General features: G+C 40.0%; 1 pseudogene; it reads right to left on the bottom strand.

Moving 5' to 3' along the window:
* Nucleotides 1–387: 387 nt before the first annotated feature.
* LOC102430096 lies at nucleotides 388–1,550 on the bottom strand (annotated as a pseudogene).
* Nucleotides 1,551–17,666: the final 16,116 nt, after the last annotated feature.

Genomic DNA, 17,666 nt, shown 5'->3' with positions numbered 1-17,666 from the left:
TTTGCAGTAGAATTTTCATGTGACCTTATGACAGTACCACTTTTGTAATTTTAGATTGAAAAATTAATAGCATAGAACATATCTTAAACTTTTAATTTTCTAAAGTATAAGAATAGAAAGCTCATTTTGTTATTATTTTTTGTCCTTTTGAAACAAGTTTATTAATTTGTTAGTAATATATATCTGATTGTTAGGCAGAATATGAAGATGAAGGGTTGGTCTCTCCTATTGGAAAATCAACTACATAATACGTTACAGTATGTGCAAACGTGTACATTGAGGAACTTGGCAAAAGTGTAATCAAATCCCGCTTTCAGTTTATTAAAGAATTTCTCAAGAGTGCCTTGGGGGAGGTGCAGCAACTTCATGACCAAGTCACAGATCTCTTCAGAATTCATTCTTATAAAGGCAGATTTGATTATGTTGATCCAAGTTATGCGGTGGTGGCAGGATGGGTAAAGGCAACGTTTCATTGTTAGTCTCCCCAAATGCTGTCTCACTTGATTTAGGAGGGCTTGGGAATTATCTTCCAGGGAATTTCTGCCATGTGAGTAATGTTCCTGAAAGTTTGTGCAGTCATGAGGAATGGGTCTCTCATTATCTGTGCATGATGGGGAACTGCTTTCTCTGATAAAACCTTTCCATCTCCTGGTAAAGGGGAAGCTGTGGTAAGACAAAGAGTTTTGCCTATGGTGAGAGAGGGGGGTGTCTTTTGTTTGTTGCAGTGAAATTCGTCAAGTGCAGTTGTGTGCTGTCTTTGCCAAGGTCTTACGGGAATCCTACGGGGCACAGGCTTTCTTGATGGCAGTTGGGGTTTTCAGTTCAATCTGTACTTGAGTCACCAGATGCAAATTAGACATTTCTCCCTTCAGCTCCCAGTATGCATTTTGCATTTCATCACTTGAAATGCTTAGTCTTTGGAGAGCTCTGCTCTGCAGATTGTCTTCCTGAGATGGATGTGTTTGTTTGGCTTTTTGAGGCTCTATTCTGAGAGAGTTACATTCTTTTTTCATCGGTTCTAGTTCTTGTTCCAAGCCATGGATCTTCAGGTCCCAACTCAGCTTTTCCACCTCCCAGTTTGATGAAGGTGGATTTAAATTCCTTATCACCTGCAGTGTTTCCATCTCTGTTCTTAGCCTGAGGACTTCTACCTCTTTAGACTGCTGCTGTTCATTCAATACTTTCAAACATTCAGGTTGTCTTTGTTCATTTTATCCAATTTTCTCTTTAAATTATCTCTATCAATGCAAACCTCTCAGTATGCATGATAGGCCTTATTTACTTGTTCTCGGCCCACAGAACATGTTTTTTCATCTAATAGAGCGCCTGTCAGCTTTTCTTCCGAAAATTTTACTCTTTTCTTTAGGAAAGGGTTTTTTTTCTCTGAATCCTTAAAGCGTTTTTTTGATGTCTTCATCAAAAAACAGTGACAAGGGCAAAATGTGAAGCAACAGACTCATCTGAATATCTTGAGTCCGGAGTCACTTATCTCTCCTATGGGCTTTTCCATGATTTAGAATGCAGACACCGTCTTTTGCCAGCATATCCATGACAGCCCGAGTCAGGCTGCCTCTGGATCCCGAGCGTTGGGAACAGGGTCACCAGAGGTCACCACGGGCTCCGTCCGGTTTCCTGGAAGACACCAGACACCACCTCTTCCCCAAGGAAGGCCTCTGCTCCAGGTACACCGCGGAAGGGTCCCATTGCTTTGGCCTGGGCTGTGCCAGGACCAACCACTGGGCTGGGGCCTGGGGAGCAGGAAGGAGTGGCAAGAGGGGCAGGAGAAGCTGAGGAGCCCCCAGGAGCAGACCCCCACCCAGCAACATGCCCGCGAGGCACAGAACCCCATGTGGTCAGCCCTCTCCCTCCGCCCCCCAGCAGGGAAAGGCAACTCAGGGGGGGTGTAGGCTAGCAGCACCTGGCCTGAAGGGGGATGTAAAGATCATTTAAAAGAAAAATCAATTTAAGTAAAAATAAAACAACCTCATAAAAACCTAAATTTTTATAAATAGTTTTTCTTGGAATCGCAAAGTAATGCATTCAGTGTTAAATATGACTTGACTTGTTTAAACTTCTTTAAACCAATGGTATCAAATATTACTTTTCTGAAGTTATGGTTAGTCAATGGACCAATAATAATTGTATTTTTATCAGATTAATCTAAATATCATTATATATGCATGCTCTCTATTATCAAAAATTAAAATGAGTCTGAATTATGTGATTATTTTTCTATTTGTGCAATCCCTAATGCTCCAGCCTCTAAAAGTAGTATTTAAAGGACACATTTCATAAGCTATATATCATTCCTCTAATAATGTCTCTTATTTAACTTAAATACTAAAAATAATATTTGACCTATTTCAGATATGGCAGGAGTATGGAGAAACCCTAACTAGAGAACGAAAAGAAGGTATGTTGCCAAAATTTATTAGATATCATTGATTTTGTAAATAAACTGAGAATAGGAAATGGCATCTGTTTCCATGTTTGGATGATATATACTGCATTAAATATTTTTTCCATGTGAATGAAAAATGTGAAATATAAACAGTCATAAGGAAGAATATACTTATCCCACATGTAATCATCATGTTCGATGGCTCTTTAAAGACCTCAGAAGTCTACCAGTATGCATCTCTCTTCATTTCTGGCTATTCTCTTCCTTCCCTCTGCCGTGGACTGTCGACCTGCACACTGAAACTATGGTCAGAAAACTGGCTTCATCACTTCTCATGTTTTTACTAGTGATATAAGGCCACATAACCAGACTCATCTAGTAATACTGTCAAGCAGTTACAGTTCATATAACTGTCAACTGAGGGGCAATATTCAAAACTCCAGTCATTGACTTGTCATTCTTTTACCTTCATGAAAACTCCAAATTCCTTTGCGTGGAGTAAAAACACTGAAATCCACTTAGTTGTTGCCAAATAATGCAGCCTTCTATTTGCTGCTCTGCCCCTTTGCTCTAGCAGCTAAACTAGACATTTCCAGTTCCACAAATGTTCTTCCTCATTTCTAGTTCTGGCATCTGCTTCATTTCTCTTTCTGGCATACTTTTTTTTTTTGTCCATCAGGTATCAACTTACATATCACCTCCACCAAAAAGCTGACAATATTGACACAAAACTGGGATGTCTCCTCTGTGTGCTCCAATAGTGCCCTGTGTTATATTGGTTGGTGCTATCTATGACTCTGAGTGAAATTGCCTGCTCGTTTGTTGTTTTTTCAGTTTACAGTAAACTAGAGGCCCAGTGCCCGAAATCTGTGCAAAGGTAGGGTCCTTAGGCTTGGCTGACAATCAGGGCCGATTGGGGCCTTCCAGCTCCGGGCCAGGGCCTTGCTTCATTCCGCACCACCTCCTGGTGGTCAACACACAGCATAGCAGCGTTCGAACTTCCGGTCTCCCAGTCAAACTCCTGAGGGGACACTTTGCATATTAGCCATTTATATATTTAAATGATAGTTCAGGGGTGGGCTGTGTCATCTTCATCTTGTAACTCCAGTGTTTGTCATACTACCTTAGTGCATGGTGTTGAATATGGGGAAAACCAGAAGCTCTGATACCTAGCCATGATACCAATTAATACAGTGTGCAACCACTGAATTAATAATTATGTTTCATAGTATTCTTGTGTTGTGTATTGTACCCAGATATAGAAGTCTTTATTGTTTTTAACACTTATACTTAGTTGTAGTTTAAAGAATACAATTCTTTTTCTTTCCAGATGCTGCTAAATTTGAAGCTGAATCCTATAGAGTTTCTCCTGTAGGATCTGTAGGATCAATCAGTCAGTCAAGTTCATGTCAAGATTTACTTTTGAAAACACAAAAAGAATATAAAGAGATTTTGCTGAAAAATTACATGATCTGAAACATAAACAGTAAAAAATTATTTACTGTACTGTTTACATAACATTTTGTTTTCCATTAGACACATGACGTGAACTTGTATTAAAGAAAAAATTTTTTGATCATATGTTTGATGAAAATTTATATATTATTTTAAACTGGGGTCTTTTGGGGGCATCTAAGTAAGTTTTAAGCAGATTTTGTAAATGAAAGCCAGCACTATTGAATTATACATATTCAAATTGCCCAAATACCAACTCTTTAAACAACATCAAAGCAAACAACTTGTCATTCATATTTTAGTGACGCTAGTTGATAGATTTATTTACATACTCCAATTTTATCACAATATTTGGTCCTAAAGATTTAGACAGAGATAATTTTGGTATCTGAGGCTATGGCTTCTGTTTAGCCATATTAAAATGTTATCGTGGCATTGGACTTATGCAATTTTAAACACAGATTTAAAAATTTTTCCTTGTGGGGAAATAAAGTTTGCCTAAGGCTTTTCTACTTTTCCATTTATTGAATGAATTTTTAGAAAGAGTCTAAAAATTACAGAAAGTTCCAAGTTTTAGTTCAAAGAACTCTGTTGCCTGAACTATTTGAGAGTAAATTGTTACACTGTGCCACCATGCTTTATTCCTTTAGTACATTCCACTTGTCTACCATACCACCTTCACAATCAGAAAATTCACACTAATACATTCTATAGTTTCATCCTCACATCCTTTTCAAATTTTGCCACTTGTCTGTATAGCATGAAGACCCTGTTCAGATCCATAGGTTCCATTGAGCTGTAGTGTCTACTCTTTTCCTTCAGGCTGGAGCAGGTCCTTAGTCTTTCCTTGACTTTCATGACATTGAATCCTTTGAAGAGGAAGTTCAACTAATGTATGTTGAACATCCTTCAATTTCAGATCATGGATTTTTCTGATGTTTCCTTATGATAATATTAGAGGCCCAGTGCATGAATTTGTGTATCAGTGGGATTCCTTGGCCTGGCCTGCAAGATTAGGCTGAAACCAGCTCTCCAACATCCCCTGAGTGGTTCTGGGTTACGAGAGGGGACATGGGAGGTTGGCCAGCCAGGGAGGGACCGTGGGAGGGCTCCAGGGCATGTCCAGCCCATCTTCATCAGCCAGACTCAAGCAGCAAGCTAATCTACCGGGTCGAGTGTCTGCCCCCTGGTGGTCAGTGCATGTCATAACAAGTGTTTGAGTGGCCTTAGTATAGCATATTACACTTTGATTGGTTGAACAGATGACCAGACACTTAGCATATTAGGCTTTTATTATGTAGGATTTAGATCAGACATTTTTATCAAGAGCATCACAGAAGTAGTCCTATACTCTTCTCATTGCATCCTGTGATGTGACCTACAGTTTTGATTTGTCATTCTTTGTGATGTTAATGTTCATCAGTGAAGGCAGTATCTACTGGGTTTCTCCACTGTAATGTTTCTTTTTTCACTTCACAATTATTGCTTTATAGGGAAGTTTTTAGAGTCAGTGTAAATATCTCTTCTTCATTAAACTTTTAATTTATTCATTTATCAAATGAATTCGTGGTTTATTTCATATAATGGGTTATAATTTGTTAAAATTACTTTTAGAATTTTTCTTTTAGAAATATTCTGTATTAGAAGTTTCAGTCTTATAGAAAAGTTACAACAACAGTACAAAAAAAATCCTAAAACCATTCCCCAAATGTTAACATTTTACTACAATACTTTAACCTTTCTCCCTTCTTGTCTATTACCTAAATAAATATAAATGTAGGTTTGTTAGATATAATATATGAACCATTTGTAAGTTACAGACATGACACCTCTTTACTCCTAAACACTTTAGTGTGCATTTCCTAAGAAAAGGGAATTATCTTACATAATGGACACTAATAAAAGACAAATATGCTAATTAAAGCAAAAGAACCACAGAAGTCCAAAAGTGCATTTGGTATCTTATTAGTAGTACTATTAGTAGTGCTGTATAAAAATTTTAAAAACTATTATAGTTTAAAATGAATACTTATCTAACCTAATAAGAGAGAAACATGTAAATAGACCTCACCTCTGCTATGCCCATGATACGCCCACCAGCCAATCAGAGCGACTATATGCAAATTAACCCAACCAAGATGGTTGCCGGCAGCCATGGAGCTGGAGCAAGCAGGAGGCTTGGTTGCCCCGGCGATGAAGGAAGCCAAGCTTCCCACCTGCTCTGGCCGACTGTGGCCTCCGCAAAATGCAACAAAGTTTCAATTATAGAAGCTAAATAAATCCCAGATACCTGCTTCCAGCCAGCCTCCACTGGGAATTTGGGTGGCTGGGGGCTGTGGCCAGACTGCAAACAGCCATCAGCCCCTTACCCAGGCTGGCCAGGCACCCCAGCGGGACCCCCACCCTGAGGGGCTGTGACCAGCCTGAAAATGGTCCTCAGCCCCTCACCCAGGCAGGCCAGGCACTCCTATATAATAAAAGGTTAATATGCAAATTCACCCTAACCGCAGAACGACGGGAATGACTGGTCACTATGACACACACAGACAACCAAGGGGCAGACACTCAACGCAGGAGCTGCCCCCTGGTGGTGGTCAGTGCAGTCCCACAGGGGGAGTTCGCTCAGCCACAAGCCAGGCTGATGGCTGCCAGTACTGCGGTGGTGGTGGGAGCCTCTCCTGCCTCCTCAGCAGCACTAAGGATGTCTGACTGCAGCTTAGGTCTGCTCCCTGCTGGCAAGTAGATATCCCCTGATGGCTTCTGGGCAGCAAGAGAGATGTCTGACTGCCAGCTTAGGCCCATTCCCCCAGGGAGTGGGCCTAAACCAGCAGGTGGACATCCCCCGAGGGGTCCCAGACTGCGAGAGGGCACGGGCCGGGCTGAGGGACCCCCTCAAGTGCACAAATTTTTGTGCACCAGGCCTCTAGTTATGTTGTGTTTAGGATGTATTCCTTTTGGTTTGCTTAGTTTTTGGTTTTCATCAATTTTGGAAAATTCTGTGTTTATTTTTTCGAGTATTTATTTGCCATTCATCCTATTCTCTTTTTCTGGAACTATGACTAGATAGTTAACATATGTTGCTAACCGTAGTTTTCATATTATCTATTTTTGTCTGTGTGTATTACATTCTCGATAATCTCGTCAGACCTATTTGCTAGTTTATCAATTCCCTTTTTATTACTTTGTTGCCTAATCTAGCTACTAAGTTTTCTATTTCAATTACTATACTATATCCTTCATTTCTAGAAATTCAATTTGTTTCTTAATAAAATATCTTTGTTCATTTTTAAAATAGTTACTTATTTTGTGCTCATAATTGTTTTTTTGTTGTTTTTTTTAGCTTTGGATATTTTTTATTTCCTGATTTATTTTTTTTAATATATTTTTTATTGCTTAAATTATTACAAAGAGTATTACATATTTCTCCTTTATTTCCCCCGCCCTTGACAATCCCCTGGCCTCCCCTACCCCCAAGTGTCTTATGTCCATTGGTTATGCTTATATGCATGCATACAAGTCCTTTGGTTGATCTCTTACCACCCCCCCTGCCCCCCCGCCCTCCCCAGCCTTCCTGCTGTAGTTTGACAGTCTGTTCGAGGCAACTCTGCCTCTGTATCTATTATTGTTCAAAAGTTTATAAAGGTCTCTATTATCCATGAATGAGTGAGATCATGTGGTATTTTTCCTTCATTGACTGGCTTATTTCACTTAGCATAATGCTCTCCAGTTCCATCCATGCTGTTGCAAATGGTAAGAGTTCCTTCTTTTTTACAGCAGCATAGTATTCCATCGTGTAGATGTACCACAGTTTTCTAATCCATTCATCTACTGATGGGCACTTAGGCTGTTTCCAAATCTTAGCTATGGTGAATTGTGCTGCTATGAACATAGGGGTGCATATATCCTTTCTGATTGGTGTTTTTGGTTTCTTGGGAAATATTCCTAGAAGTGGGATCACAGGGTCAAATGGGAGTTCCATTTCCAGTTTTTTGAGGAAACTCCATACTGTCTTCCATAGTGGCTGCACCAGTCGGCATTCCCACCAGCAGTTCACAAGTGTTCCTTTTTCTCCACATCCTCTCCAGCACTTGTCATTTGTTGATTTGTTGATGATAGCCATTCTGACAGGTGTGAGATGGTACATCATTGTTGTTTTGATTTGCATCTCTCAGATGATTAGTGACTTTGAGCATGTTTTCATATGTCTCTTGGCTTTCTGAATGTCCTCTTTTAAAAGGTGTCTATTTAGGTCCTTTGCCCATTTTTTGATTGGATTGTTTATCTTCCTTTTGTTAAGTTGTATGAGTTCCCTATAAATGTTGGAAATTAGGCCCTTATCAGATATAATGTTGGCAAATATGTTCTCCCATGTAGTGGGCTTTCTTGTTGTTTTGTTGATGGTTTCTTTTGCTGTGCAGAAACTTTTTATTTTGATGTAGTCCCATTTGTTTATTTTCTCTTTAGTTTCCAATGCCCTAGGATCTGTATTGGTGAAGAAATTATTTCGGCATATGTCTGAGATTTTGTTGCCTTTGGATTCTTCTAGTATTTTTATGGTTTCCCATCGTATATTTAAGTCCTTTATCCATTTTGAGTTTATTTTTGTGTATGGTGTAAGTTGGTGGTCTAGTTTCATTTTCTTGCATGTATCTGTCCAATTTTCCCAACACAATTTATTGAAGAGACTGTCTTGACTTCATTGTATGTTCTTGCCTCCTTTGTCAAATATTAATTGAGCTTATTGGTTGGGGCTGATTTCTGGGCTCTCTATTCTATTCCATTGATCTATATGACTGTTCTTGTGCCAGTACCAGGCAGTTTTGAGAACAGTGGCTTTGTAATACAGCTTGATATCTGGTATTGAGATCCCACCTACTTTGTTCTTTCTCAGGATGGCTGCAGCTATTCGGGGTCTTTTTTTATTCCAGATGTATTTTGGGAGAGTTCGTTCTAGGTCTGTGAAATATGCCGTTGGTATTTTAATGGGAAGTGCGTTGAATTTATAGATTGCTTTGGGTAGTATGGACATTTTAATGATGTTGATTCTACCAATCCAAGAACATGGTATGTTCTTCATCTCTTTATGTATTCCTCTATCTCTTTTTTCAACGTCCTGTAGTTTTCTGAGTAGAGGTCTTTTACCTCTTCAGTTAAGTTTATTCCTAGGTAGCTTAATTTTTTTGGTGTGATGGTAAATGGGATTGCTTTTTTAGTCTCTCTTTCTGCAAGTTCACTATTGGTGTATAGAAATGCAATAGATTTCTTGGCGTTAATTCTGTATCCTGCTACATTGCCGAATTCTTTTATTAAGTCTAATAGTTTTTTGATGGAGTCTTTAGGGTTTTTTAAGTATAATATCATGTCATCTGCAAATAAGGACAGTTTTACTTGCTCTTTTCCAATTTGGATACCTTTTATTTCTTCTTCTTCTCTAATTGCAATGGCTAATACTTCCAGTACTATGTTGAACAGGAGTGGTGAGAGTGGGCATCCCTGTCTTGTTCCTGTTCTTAGGGGAAATGGTGTTAGTTTATGTCCATTGAGTATGATGTTGGCTGTGGGTTTGTCATATATGGCTTTTATTATGTTGAGGTATGATCCTTCTATTCCCACCTTGCTGAGAGTTTTTATCAAAAATGGGTGATGAATTTTGTCAAATGCTTTTTCTGCATCAATTGATATGACTATGTGTTTTTTTTCCTTCAATTTGTTTATGTGATGTATCACGTTTATTGATTTGCGTATATTGTATCATCCTTGCATCCCTGGGATAAATCCTACTTGGTCATGGTGTATGATCTTTCTGATGTACTGCTGGATCCGATTTGCTAAGATTTTGTTGAGGATGTTGGCATCTATGTTCATGAGGGATATTGGCCTGTAATTCTCTTTCCTTGTGTTGTCTTTACGTGGTTTTGGTATTAGGGTGATGCTGGCTTCATTGAATGAGCTTGGAAGTGTTCCTTCCTCTTGAATTTTTTGTAGTAGTCTGAGGAGGATAGGTTTTAGTTCTTCCTTGAATGTTTGGTAAAACTTCCCTGTGAAGCCGTCTGGTCCTGGGCTTTTGTTTGCTGGAAGCTTTTTGATGACTGCTTCAATTTCTTCCATAGTTATTGGCCTGTTGAGATTTTTAGATTCTTCCTGATTAAGTTTTAGAATGTTGTATTTTTCTAGAAATATGTCCATTTCCTCCAGGTTGTCTAGTTTGTTGGAGTAGAGTTGTTCATAGTATTTTTTAACAATCATTTGTATTTCTGTGGGGTCTGTTGTTATTTCGCCTCTATCATTTCTGATTTGGTTTATTTGGGACCTCTCTCTTTGCTTCTTGGTGAGCCTGGCTAGGGGTTTGTCAATCTTGTTTATCCTTTCAAAGAACCAGCTCTTGGTTTCATTGATTTTCTGTATTGTTTTTTTGGTCTCTATGTCATTTATTTCTGCTCTAATCTTTATTATTTCCTTCCTTCTGCTTACTCTGGGGTTTTCTTGTTGCTCTCTTTCTAATTCTTTGAGATGTAGAGTTAGATGATTTACTACCATTTTTTCTTGTTTGTTGAGGTAGGCCTGTAGAGCTATAAACTTCCCTCTCAGGACTGCTTTCATTGTGTCCCAAAGGTTTTGGATTGTTGTGTTTTCATTGTCATTAGTGTCCAGGATGTTTTTAATTTCTTCTTTGATCTCATTGGTAACCCAATCAATATTTAATAACATGCTATTCAGCTTCCAAGTGTTTGAGTATTTTGGGTTGTTTTTATTGTAGTTTATTTCTAATATTATGCCCTTGTGGTCTGAGAAGATGCATGGTATGATTTCAATCTTTTTGAATTTCGGGAGACGTTGTTTTTGACCCAATATGTGGTCTATTTTTGAAGATGTCCCATGAGCACTTGAGAAGAACATATATTTTGTGGCTTTGGGGTGTAGTGTTCTGAAGATGTCAATTAACTCCATCTGATCTAGTGAGTCATTTAGGATTGCTGTTTCTTTGCTGAGTTTTTGTCTAGCGGATTTATCCAGTGATGTCAGTGGTGTATTAAAGTCCCCTACTATGATTGTATTGTTGTTGATCTCTCCCCTGATATCTTCCAGGAGTTTTCTTATGTATGTGGGTGCTCCTGCATTGGGTGCATATATGTTTATCAGGGTTATATCTTCTTGTTTTATTGATCCCTTTAGTATTATGAAGTGGTCTTCCTTATCTCTTGTTATGGCCTTCACTTTGAGGTCTATTTTGTTGGATATAAGTATTGCTACCCCAGCTTTTTTTTTCATTTCCATTTGCGTGAAAGATATTTTTCCATCCCTTCACTTTCAGTCTGTGTGAGTCCCTTCTAATGAGGTGGGTCTCTTGTAGACAGCAAATGTATGGGTCATGTTTTTTTATCCATTCAGCCACTCGATGTCTTTTGATTGGCCCATTTACTCCATTTACAGTTAAAGTTATTATTGAAAGGTACTTGTTTGGAGCCATTTCTATTTTTTTGTGGCTGTTTTCTTTCTGGGCTTTTTATTTCTTCTTTTTACACCAGTCCCTTTAGCATTTCTTGCATTGCTGGCTTGGTGGTGATGAACTCCCTTAGCCTTTTTTTGTCTGTGAAGCTTCTTATTTCCCCTTCAATTTTGAATGATAGCCTTGCTGGATAGAGTATTCTTGGATTCAGTCCTTTGTTTTGCATCACTTTGTAAATTTCTGTCCATTCTTTTCTGGCCTAATGTGTTTCTGTTGAGAAATCATTTGATAATCTTATGGGGGATCCTTTGTAGGTAACTCTCTGTTTCTCTCTTGCAGCCTTTAAGATTCTCTCTTTGTCTTGTACATTTGCCATCGTTATTATGACGTGTCTTGGTGTCTTGGTGTCGGTGTTTTGGGGTTCATCTTGCCTGGGACTCTCTGTACTTGTGTAACTTTTTTCTTCCCCATATCTGGGAAGTTTTCTGTCATTATTTCTTCAAATAGATTTTCTAATCCTTGCTGCTCTTCTTGTCCTTCTTGCAGCCCTATTATGCGTATGTTACTTCGTTTCATGTTGTCCCGAAGCTCCCTTAGGCTCTCCTCCTGTTTTTTAATTTTTTTCTCCAGTTGCTGTTCAGATTGAGCTTGTTTCTCTGCCTTATCTTCTAACTCACTAATCCGGTCCTCTGCTTCTTCTAGTCTGCTGTTGAAACTTTCCATGGTGTTTTTGATTGTAGCTATATCACTTTTCATTTCTTCCTGATTCTTGCATAGGTTGTTGATTTTCTCATCCATCCGGTGAATGAATTGTACAACCATTATTCTGAATTCTTTTTCTGTCATGTTGCACGCTTCAACTTCATTAATTTCCTTTCTTGGTGATTCCTCATTGTCTTTCCTCTGGGTGTTGTGTTGTCTCTTCATTCTGATTATCTCCTGATGGTTCAAAGGTCGAGTTGCGTGGGCCTGGGCCGTGTGCAGTGATAGGCTCCCACCACCCTAGTGTCACTGAAGAGCTCTGACACTAAGATGTGTGGTTGTTGTTGGTTGGTTGGAACCAGGCTCGCTCTGTGTCAGTGTTGCCAGCACTCAATGTGGCCTCGCACATGCCCTTAGAATTAGGGACCTTGCCTGCACTGTACTGAAATAGAGGCCCCCTGGAGCGTGTTGAAAACCAGAGCCCCCTAGCTTGCGCCAGGAGTCAGAGTTCCCCAAGAGTCCAGTATCAGAGTCTCTGTTGCTTCGCGCGACCTCGCCTTGAGAAACAGGGTGTCTGTGTGCCCTTGCACCAGGAATTGGATTCACTGGCTCTTAGTATGAATGCACAGGAAATCAGGATCTCAGGCACAGGTGATAAGAAACACAGTCAAGTCACTGGTGCTTGGTGCTGCCTCCTGCCCTGAGAAACAGGGTCCCTGGGCCTGTGCTAGGCGGACAAATTCCCCTTCCGCGATTGCTCCCAGCCCAGGGCTCCAATGCTAGCAGTGCGCGCAGGATTAGTTCCTGGTGGTGTGCGCCCTTATGCTCCCAGCCCAGGGCTCCAAAGCCCGCAGTGCACGTAGGATCAGTTCCTGCTGGTGCGCGCTTATGCTCCCAGCCCAGGGCTCCGAAGCCCGCAGTGCGCGTAGGATCAGTTCCAAGGTGCTCGTGCACTTCCAGGCCAAAGTTCCTGCAGCACTGAGGCCCCGGCAAGGTGTAGGTCTATCAGTTAGTTACTCTGGCGCTGCCCGCGAGCCTGGGGGAAGGGGGAATGGGCTCTGTTACTCACAGATCTGCCGCAGGGATTTCTGAACTTTTGGTGTCCGAAGGTCTGTAGCTGTGGTCACAGGTCTCTGTCCCCAGTAGCTGCAGGGTCCTGGTATGCGTCTGAGATCAGACTGGGTGGTGCTGAGGCCAGGATCCTAGTCTCAAGCAGCTCTGTCTTGTGCTCATAATTGTTATCTCAACTTCTTTATCGATACCAAAAATATGGTATATTATATTTTCAAATAATGTGAAATGTTGAAATCTGTTTCCTTGTTCATGTTGTGATATTTTTTGGTTTGTTTTGCAATAGTAACCACTTCCTTGGAACTTTACTGTTGAGAGTTGTTGGAGCCTCAGGTTGAATGTGAGTTTTGCCAGATAGGGTCTGAATTTGCTTCTATCGAGTACTCAGAAGCCAATATTTCAGGATCACTTTTAGACATATTTTCAGCTTGATTTTCTTCACTGACTTTGGAACACAATTCAGCATGAAGTTATACATTTTTAGTGGATGCTCTCCCACAGATAGGTTTAGCTGCGGGCCCCATCTTTAGGGCAGGTTTACCTCAAATTCACCATGACACTGAGTTCCAGCTTTATATGGATAAGGGAGAATGATTTCTGCTATTACACGTCTCCCAAGCTAGGCTCTGGTGTAGTCTCCTATACTCTCATAGTTCTTAAAATAAATCTCAAGTTCATTGGTGTTTTATGGAAGCCTTCAGGGTGAAAGCTAGATTAAGGGCTTATTTCTCTCTCTTATACTTTGTATTGGTGTCCTGATGATTTCCTGTTTCCTTGATAGATAAAATATACATTAAAAAAAACTTAAATATTTTTTCAGATGTTTTCATTAGTAAAAGTAAAATTTTTCATTGAGTCTTATCTACCATATTGCTAGAGATCGAATACAACATTCCATTTTTTTAAACCCTCATGGAATTGTTCCAGATTTTCTAGGCTTATGATGCAATTACAGTTAAATAACTAAAGGGCCTTTGGTATTTTCCAACAGCTATAGGGGCTGAAATTTCTATGCAGTATTAGAGGTGTAGGAGCAGGAACTGCCAGCTATTAAATTTTAATTTCTCACACCATAAACCCACTTTTATACTAAATTCAGCCAGGTAGAATTAGGAGTTTTCCACTTTAATAAACTTTATTATCTCACTAGAGTCCCATTTGCAGGAAGATTCCTGCAAGAATAGGGCTTCGTTCCTGTCTCTGCAGTTCCTACCCCACCCGTCTCTGCCACTCCTACCCTGCCCTTCTCTGCCACTCCTACACCGCCCTTCTCTGCTGTTTCTCTCCCACCCATCTCTGCTACCTCTGCTCTGTTGCTTGGCTTCCTTCTACGGTGTCTTCAGTCTTCACCCCCAGCTGGTATATGCAAATTAGCTGCCATCTTTGTCGGCGGTTAATTTGCATATTGCTCTGATTAGCCAATGGTGGGCATAACGAAGGTATGGTCAATTTGCATTTTGTCTACTATTAGATAGGATAATGAGATCTGGTTATTCACTTATTGATGAGAACAAATAATTGCTGTGTTAATAAGTATACTGTATATTGGCAATATACTTGGGCAATAAACATACATTGATAATATAAATTATATATTGATGGAAATAAACACTGTGTCAATTTAAAATTTTTTTCTACATTAAGACAACTTTTTTAAACCTCAAATTTTCTTTATATTCCCCATATTCCCCATATTCAAAATACATAGCAAATGTACATTTATAAGATTTCCATAAATCACATTTAATTCAGTTAATAATTTACTTTTCATTTATGATGTTGGTAATTTGCATATTCACATGCAACATTTACTTCTTAAGAAGAATACTTATTTATTCTGAATGGGCACAGGAAGTAGTATAGGAAAAATGCAGTCTTGTAAGCCTTAGAAATAGAAGTACAGGAAAACAAGTGAAGAAGTATGTATATACTGAGTCACATTTCTCTGGTACTTTTATGGACAATGACTATAGAATTTTTAAGAAATTAGTCTCAAAAATCACAGCATTAATTTATACCCCATCTTTATCTGTCTTACTGGAAATGTTTTAACTGGAAATGTGCCATAACTTAAATGGTGCAAGTTTAAAAAAAATATTACAAAGGATATTAAAGGTATTAAATTATCTGTAGCCATATTGACTATATGGCTATATCTTGGAACATAATTTTTGCTATGTGTTTTAAGTGAAGTTTGAGGTTTCTTTTTCTCATGGTAGTTTAGAAACATACCTAATTTCATTGAAAACATATCAAGACCCTAAAGTATACGTAATATATTATACTTGGCATCCATTGCCCCAGTTGAGAATGGTAAAAATGTTAAGAGTTCCCAAATGAAATGCAACTACAAAGAAGTGAGTCTGATTTTTCAATGAACATAATTTCTAGATCAAATGTGTTACTTTTTCAACATATTTACTTTGGGAGGCAATATATTTATTTTGATGATGCTGTCATTCCTCAATATAATTTGTAAAATTATTTTTAAATTTGCCTTGACAGGCAATTTTCAAACCCCTTCCCCTTTTTCCTATTATACTACACATCCTCCGATGTACATAACACACACATAAACACAAACACATGCACTTCCTTTCTTGAAAAAAGCCCAGCATTACTTAATTTGAACATCCATTTATTCAACAAATTGGTATCAGAATAATGTTTGGCTGCCTCCAAAACCAAATCTATGCCTAAAAGACAAATAGATCTCAACCCTAACAATATTCAAAACCAGGTTGAAATAAATTCCCCTCCAAAAAAATCCCCCAAATATTTTAAGTAATAACACCTTTATTGGAATAAGTTCATTGCAAACCAAGACCTTTACTTATAAAATGACACGATTCATTCGAAAGTATAAACTGAGCTGTGTTCCCTCAAACATCAGTTGCATTAACTCACAGTAATAACAAACAATACTTATATAGTGCTTTTCTGTTTACAAGCAATTTCTAAATCACTTTTCTCATTGGATCCCTAACATAATCCTGTGAAATAACTCAGATATAGTAGCTTAGGGACCTTAATTATTTCATTGTGTTCCTGGATATCTTTTAAAATCCTTAGTCTCAGCAAAATCTGTTAAAAATTGATGTTACTTGAGAGTTTTCATGACAAGAATAAAATTGTAACTACGTGAGATGATAAATGTTAACCTAGCTGTTGTATAAATCATTTCACAATATATACATACTGGAGGCCCAGTGCACAAAAATTTGTGCACTCGGGGGTGGGGGCTCCTCAGCCAGGCCTGTGCCCTCTCGCAGTCTGGGACCCCTTGGGGGATGACCACCTGCTGGCTTAGGCCCGCTCCCCAGGGGATTGGACCTAAGCTGGCAATCAGACATCCCTCTGGCAGCCCGGGAGACCTCGGGGGATGTCCATTTGCCAGCGGGGAGCAGACCTAAGCTGTAGCTGGACATCCTTAGTGCTGCTTAGGAGGCAGGAGAGGCTCCCACCACCACCGCTGTACTGACAGCCATCAGCCTGGCTTGTGGCTGAGCAGAGCTCCCCCATGTGGGAGTGTACTGACCACCAGAGGGCAGCTCCTGTGTTGAGCGTCTTCCCCCTGGTGGTCAGTGTGTGTCACAGTGACCAGTCATTCCCAGTCTTTCTGCTGTTAGGTGTACTGGGCTGCTGTGCTGTCTGTTCCTGGAACAGACAGATAGGAAGGTACTGACATCAGGTCAGGCCTTGAGACATGGTCTCATGGTCCCTCCTCAATATACTGTGCTCTCTGTTCCCGGAAAACATAGATAGGAAGGTGATAATGCTATACTGTATCGGGAACAAATTGTGTAAACAAGGCTTTGTAACTTTGTAGTTTTTGCAAATAAATATGGTGTAACTTTTGCAGTCTACACCAGTTCAGCCTTTTGCTTCGGTGGGGTGCTGGGACTGTGGTCAGCCGGCTGGCTTAATAAAGGCACCTAAATTTAAATTCTGAGTCGGTGGTCTATCTCGCTGAGTCAACCCATAACATTTGGAGGCCCGCAGCGAGATTCCCGGCAGGGAGGAGAGGGACCCCTTGTTTAGGGCAGGAGGCTCTCCCCCAGCAGGGAGGAGAGGGACCCCCTATTCAAGGCAGGAGGCTCTCCCCCACTTGTCGCCGGTCACTCAGCGAGATACCCCACACCTGTGGAGAACGACTACCAAGGAGGCCTCCAGTCCACCCCAAAACTTTCAATTCAGAAACCAAGCCACCTGGACTCTCGAGAGAGGTAAGGGACCGGTCGTTAAACAGGAATTGGGACGTCCCATGGAAGGACCTATACGGAGGGCTGGACGCAGCGGTACTCCTGGTCCTGACCCGCGGACACGACGGTGGCCGGGGTCCCTGGTTTGTGCGGCTGTAGGCTGCACTGGGTTTGTCTGTCTGGTATATGTTTATCTTGCTGTTTATTGTTAAAACGTTGTCTGCTTCTGTGTACACCCTGCTGCAATGTTTTTTGAAAATTTTCAGGACTTCAAGGAGCAAGCTGCAGGTTCCGGGCAACCTTAGGTTGCATTTGGCTGATTTATTTTGTCTTTGTTCTTTGTTGTCTTTGTCTTTGTCAAATGGGATAGGGTCAGTCATCTTTGTCG

Source organism: Myotis lucifugus, unplaced genomic scaffold (genome assembly GCF_000147115.1).
Source record: "Myotis lucifugus unplaced genomic scaffold, Myoluc2.0 scaffold_1275, whole genome shotgun sequence".
NCBI lineage: Eukaryota > Metazoa > Chordata > Mammalia > Chiroptera > Vespertilionidae > Myotis > Myotis lucifugus.
Note: the sequence above shows the minus strand (reverse complement) of the source record. Positions and strands in the feature narration are given on the sequence as shown.